The sequence below is a fragment of the Arachis hypogaea genome, chromosome 4 (genome assembly GCF_003086295.3).
Source record: "Arachis hypogaea cultivar Tifrunner chromosome 4, arahy.Tifrunner.gnm2.J5K5, whole genome shotgun sequence".
Classification (NCBI taxonomy): Eukaryota; Viridiplantae; Streptophyta; class Magnoliopsida; order Fabales; family Fabaceae; genus Arachis; species Arachis hypogaea.
This window is the reverse complement of record NC_092039.1, coordinates 41,165,689-41,172,287: the sequence shown is the minus strand read 5'-3', so window position 1 is coordinate 41,172,287 and position 6,599 is coordinate 41,165,689. Positions and strand designations below refer to the sequence as shown.

The following is a 6,599-nucleotide window of genomic DNA, read 5'->3' as shown; positions in this document are numbered from 1 at the left end:
TAGTTGCTTTGATGCAACAAAACTGCAAGTTTTATGGACTTCCATCTGAAGATCCTTATCAGTTCTTAACTGAATTCTTGCAAGTCTGTGATACTGTAAAGACGAATGGAGTTGATCCTGAAGTCTACAGACTCATGCTTTTCCCTTTTGCTGTAAGAGACAGAGCTAGAATATGGTTGGATTCACAACCTAAGGATAGCCTGGACTCCTGGGATAAGCTGGTCACTGCCTTCTTAGATAAATTCTTTCCTCCTCAAAAGCTGAGCAAGCTGAGAGTGGATGTTCAAACTTTCAAACAAAAAGATGGTGAATCCCTCTATGAAGCTTGGGAAAGATACAAGCAGCTGACCAAGAGATGTCCATCTGACATGTTTTCAGAATGGACCCTATTAGATATATTCTATTATGGTCTCTCTGAATTTTCGAAAATGTCACTGGACCATTCTGCAGGTGGATCTATTCACCTGAAGAAAACGCCTGAAGAGGCTCAAGAACTCATTGACATGGTTGCAAACAACCAGTTCATGTATACCTCTGAGAGGAGAAGGGAGTTCTTGAAATTGATGCTCTGAATGCCATACTGGCTCAGAACAAAGTGTTGACTCAACAGGTCAACATAATCTCTCAAAATCTGAATGGATTGCAACATGCATCCAACAGTACTAGAGAGGTAGCTTCTGAAGAAGCTTATGATCCTGAGAACCCTGCCATGGCAGAGGTTAATTATCTGGGTGAACCATATGGAAATACCTATAACCCATCATGGAGAAATCATCCAAATTTCTCCTGGAAGGATCAACAAAAACCTCAACAAGGTTTTAACAATGGTGGACGCAATAGGCTGAATAATAGTAAGCCATATCCATCATCTTCTCAGCAACAGACAGAGAATTCTGAACAAAATAATTCTAATTTAGCTAATATTGTCTCTGATCTGTCAAAGGCCACTTTCAGTTTCATGAATGAAACCAGATCTTCCATCAGAAATCTGGAAGCACAAGTGGGCCAGCTGAGTAAGAAAGTCATTGAAACTCCTCCCAGTGTTCTCCCAAGCAATACAGAAGAAAATCCAAAAGGAGAATGCAAGGCCATTGATTTAATCAAAGTGGCCGAATACACTCAGGAGGAGAAGGACGAAAATCCTAGTGAGGAAGACCTCCTGGGATGTCCTTCAAGCAAGAAGGAGTTTCCTATTAAGGATCCTGAGGAATCTGAGGCTCATCCAGAGACCATAGAGATTCCATTAAATCTCCTTCTGCCATTCATGAGCTCTGAAGAATACTCATCCTCTGAAGAGGATGAAGATGTGACTGAAGAGCAAGTTGCTCAATACTTAGGAGCTATCATGAAGCTGAATGCCAAGCTGTTTGGTAATGAGACTTGGGAAGGTGAACCTCCCTTACTCATTAGTGAACTAGATACTTGGATTCAGAAAACTCTACCTCAAAAGAAACAAGATCCTGGCAAGTTCTTAATACCTTGCACCATTGGCACCATGAGCTTTGAAAAAGCTCTATGTGACCTTGGGTCAGGGATAAATCTTATGCCATTCTCTGTAATGGAGAAGCTGGGAATCATTGAGGTACAACCTGCCTTGTTCTCATTACAATTGGCAGACAAGTCAGTGAGACAAGCTTATGGAATAGTAGAGGACGTGCTAGTAAAAGTTGAAGGCCTTTACATCCCTGCTGATTTCATAATCCTAGACACTAGGAAGGAAGATGATGAATCCATCATCCTAGGAAGACCTTTCCTAGCCACAGCAGAAGCTGTGATAGATGTCAACAGAGGTGAGTTAGTCCTCCAATTGAATGGGGACTACCTTGTGTTTAAGGCACATGGCCATCCCTCTGTGACAAAGGAGAGTAAGCATGAAGAGCTTCTCTCAGTTCAGAGTCAAGAAGAGCCCACACAGTCAAACTCTAAGTTTGGTGTTGTGAGGCCACAACCAAACTCTAAGTTTGGTGTTCAAATTCCATATCCAAACTCTAAGTTTGGTGTGGAGACAACACACTAAATTGACCTGATCATCTTGTGGCTCCATGAGAGCCACTGTCAAGCTATTGACATTAAAGAAGCACTTGTTGGGAGGCAACCCAATTTTATTTATCTAATTTTATTTTATTTTGTTTCTTTGTTATTTTTGTGTTTAATTAGGTACATGATCATGAGGAGTCACGAAAAAATCAAAAAAATTAAAAACAGAGTCAAAAACAGAAGAAAAAAAATTTTCACCCTGGAGGACGCACGGGCTGGCGTTCAACGCCCAGAAGGTGCATCTGGCCGGCGTTCAACGCCAGAACAGAGCACCATTCTGGCGCTGAACGCCAGAAACAAGCAACAACCTGGCGTTTAACGCCAGGATGTGCACACAGAGGACAATCTGGCGCTGAACGCCAGAAACAAGCATGAAACTGGCGTTCAACGCCAGAAACATGCATCACATGGGCGTTTAACGCCCAGAACATGCACCAATGGGCGTTTGAACGCCAGAATGGTGCATGAAGGCAATTTACACCCCACAGGATCCCCACCTCAGGACCTGTGGACCCCACAGGATCCCCACCTACCTTTTCTTTTAATCCTATTCACACTCTCCTAATCCAAATCTCATTCTCAATGTCACCCTTCCCAAAAACCTTCACCATTCACATCAATTTCTCTTCCCAATTACCCCATGCACCATTCACATCAACCTCCTCTTCCCCATAAACCCCACCTACCCCCATTACATTCAAATTCAATTTACCACCCATTCCCACCCAAAATGGCCGAAACCTAACCCTCCCCCCTCCCTATAAATACCTCCCTTTTCTTCTTCATTTTCACACAACATAACCCCTTCTTCTCTACATAGCCGAACCCCCCTTCTCCCTCTCTACTCACATTTTCTTCTTTTTCTTCTTCTACTCTTCTTTTCTTTTTGCTCGAGGACGAGCAAATTTTAAGTTTGGTGTGGTAAAAAGCCTAGCTTTTTATTTTTTTCACCATCAATGGCACCCAAGACCGGAGTTTCCTCAAGAAAAGGAAAAGGGAAGGTAAAAGCTTCCACTTCCGAATCATGGGAAAAGGAGAGATTCATCTCCAAGAGCCACCAAGACCACTTCTATGATGTTGTGGCAAAGAAGAGGGTGATCCCTGAGGTCCCCTTCAAGCTCAAAAAGAATGAGTATCCGGAAATCCGACATGAGATCCAAAGAAGAGGGTGGGAAGTCATAACCAACCCCATGCAACAAGTCGGATTATTGATGGTTCAAGAGTTCTATGCTAATGCATGGATCACTAGGAACCATGATCAAAGTATGAACCCGAATCCAAAGAACTATCTCACAATGGTTCGGGGGAAATACTTAGATTTCAGTCCGGAAAATGTGAGGTTGGCGTTTCATCTACCCATGATGCAAGGTGATGAACGCCCCTACACAAGGAGGGTCAACTTCAATCAAAGGTTGGACCAAGTCCTAATGGACATTTGTGTGGAAGGCGCCCAATGGAGAGTAGACTCCAAAGGCAAACCAGTCCAACTAAGAAGACTGGACCTCAAGCCTGTAGCTAGAGGATGGCTGGAGTTCATCCAAAGATCCATCATCCCTACAAGCAACCGATCTGAAGTTACTGTGGATCGGGCAATCATGATTCATAGCATCATGATTGGAGAGGAAGTAGAGGTTCATGAAGTCATAGCCAATGAACTCTACAAAATAGCTGACAAGCCTTCATACATGGCACGGCTAGCCTTCCCCCACCTCATATGCCATCTATGTTATTCAGCTGGAGTTATCATAGATGGAGATGTCTCCATTGAAGAAGACAAGCCCATCACCAAGAAAAGGATGGAGCAAACAAGGGAAGTCCCTCACGGCCCCCAAGGAGAACATGAGGAAGTTCATCAACAAATGCCTCATGGAATGCACTTTCCTCCCAACAACTATTGGGAGCAACTCAGTACCTCCTTAGAAGACTTGAGCCAAAACGTGGAACAACTAAGGGTGGAACACCATGAACACGCCCTCACTCTTCAAGAAATAAGAGAAGATCAAAGAGCTATGAGAGAGGAGCAACAAAGGCAAGGAAGGGACATAGAAGAGTTGAAGAACATCATTGGTCCTTCAAGAAGAAGACGCCACTAGAGGTGGATTCATTCCTTGTTCTTTATTTTCTTTCTGTTTTCGGTTTTTAAGTGTTATGTTTATCTATGTTTTTGTGTCTCTACTTCATGATCATTAGTGTGTAACCATGCCTTAAAGCTATGAATAAAATCCATTAGTCTTTCACCTCTCTTAAAAGAAAAATGTTTTAATTCAAAAGAACAAGAAGTACATAATTTTCGAAATTATTAGTGAATTTAATTTAATTATATTGATGTGGTGGCAATAATTTTTGTTTTCTGAATGAATGCTTGAACAGTGCATATTTTTTGATCTTGTTGTTTATGAGTGTTAAAATTGTTGGCTCTTGAAAGAATGATGAACAAAGAGAAATGTTATTGATGAACTGAAAAATTCATGAATTGATTCTTGAAGCAAGAAAAAGCAGTGAAAAAAAAAAAAAGTGGCGAAAAAAAATAAAATAGAAAGAAAAAGCAAGCAGAAAAAGCCAATAGCCCTTAAAACCAAAAGGCAAGGGTAGCAAGGATCCAAGGCTTTGAGCATCAATGGATAGGAGGGCCCAAGGAAATAAAATCCAGGCCTAAGCGGCTAAATCAAGCTGTCCCTAACCATGTGCTTGTGTCATGAAGGTCCAAGTGAAAAGCTTGAGACTGAGTGGTTAAAGTCGTGATCCAAAGCAAAAGAGTGTGCGTAAGAGCTCTGGACACCACTAACTGGGGACTTTAGCAAAGCTGAGTCACAATCTGAAAAGGTTCACCCAGTTATGTGTCTGTGGCATTTGTGTATCCGGTGGTAATACTGGAAGACAAAGTGCTTAGGGCCACAGCCAAGACTCATAAAGTAGCTGTGTTCAAGAATCAACATGCCTAACTAGGAAAGTCAATAACACTATCTGAAATTCTAAGTTCCTAGAGAAGCCAATCACTCTAAACTTCAAAGGAAAAAGTGAGATGCCAAAACTGTTCAGAAGCAAAAAGCTACAAGTCCCGCTCATCTAATTAAATTAATATTCATTGATATTTTGGACTTTATAGTATATTCTCTTCTTTTTATCCTATTTGATTTTCAGTTGCTTGGGGACAAGCAACAATTTAAGTTTGGTGTTGTGATGAGCGGATAATTTATACGCTTTTTGGCATTGTTTTCATATAGTTTTTAGTAAGTTTGAGCTACTTTTAGGGATGTTTTCATTAGTTTTTATGTTAAAATTCACATTTCTGGACTTTACTATGAGTTTGTGTGTTTTTCTGTGATTTCAGGTAAATTCTGACTGAAATTAAAGGATTTGAGCAAAACTCTGAAGAAGGCTAACAAAAGGACTGCTGATGCTGTTGGATTCTGACCTCCCTGCACTCGAAATGGATTTTCTGGAGCTACAGAACTCCAATTGGCGCGCTCTCAACGGCGTTGGAAAGTAGACATCCAGAGCTTTCCAGAAATATATAATAGTCCATACTTTATTCGAAGAATGACGACGTAACTTGGCGTTGAACGCCAAGTACACGCTGCTGTCTGGAGTAAAACGCCAGAAAAACGTCATGATCCGGAGTTGAACGCCCAAAACACGTCATAACCTGAAGTTTGACGCCAAGAAATGCCTCTACACGTGAATTCATCAAGCTCAGCCCAAGCACACACCAAGTGGGCCCCGGAAGTGGATTTATGCATCAATTACTTACTCATGTAAACCCTAGAAGCTAGTCTAGTATATATAGGACATTTATCTATTGTATTAGACATCTTTTGACCACTTTAAGTCTTTCATTATTCGGTCACTTGATCATGGAGAGGGCTGGCCATTCGGCCATGCCTGAACCTTTTGCTTATGTATTTTCAGCGGTGGAGTTTCTGCACACCATAGATTAAGGGTGTGGAGCTCTGCTGTACCTCAAGTATTAATGAAATTCTATCTTCTTTTATTCAATTCTCTCTTATTCTTATTCCAAGATATTCATTCGTACCCAAGAACATGATGAATGTAATGAGTTCAATTACCCTCATTATTATTCTCACTTATGAACGCGAGTGATTGACAACCACTTACGTTCTACATGCAACAGAGCTTGAATGCGTATCTCTTAGATTCCCCAACAGAATCTTCGTGGTATAAGTTAGATAGTTGGCGGCATTCATCTGGATCCGGAAAGTCCAACCTTGTCTGTGGTGTTCTGAGTAGGATCCTGGGAGTCCGGAAAGTCCAACCTTGTCTGTGGTGTTCCGAGTAGGATTCCGATCATGAATGACCGTGACGTGCTTCAAACTTTAACCTGCTGGGCGTTGGTGACAGACGCAAAAGAGGGATTCTATTCCAGTAGGAGCGGGAACCAACCGGTGATTAGCCGTACTGTGACAGAGTGCGTTAGCATAGTTTTCACTGCGAGGATGGGATGTAGCCATCAGCCATGGGTGATGCCTCCAGACTGGTTAGCTGTGCGAGTGACAGCCGCACAGGTTATTTCCCCGTGAGGAATGAAAGTAGCCACAGCTGAT

The 6,599-nt window shown here is 41.9% G+C and overlaps 1 non-coding gene across 1 annotated transcript; it reads right to left on the bottom strand.

Moving 5' to 3' along the window:
- Positions 1 to 266: 266 nt before the first annotated feature.
- LOC112799077 (small nucleolar RNA R71) lies at positions 267 to 370 on the bottom strand. Its single transcript, XR_003200662.1, has one exon. It is a non-coding gene; the product is annotated as a small nucleolar RNA R71 (small nucleolar RNA).
- Between the last annotated feature and the right edge of the window lie 6,229 nt (positions 371 to 6,599).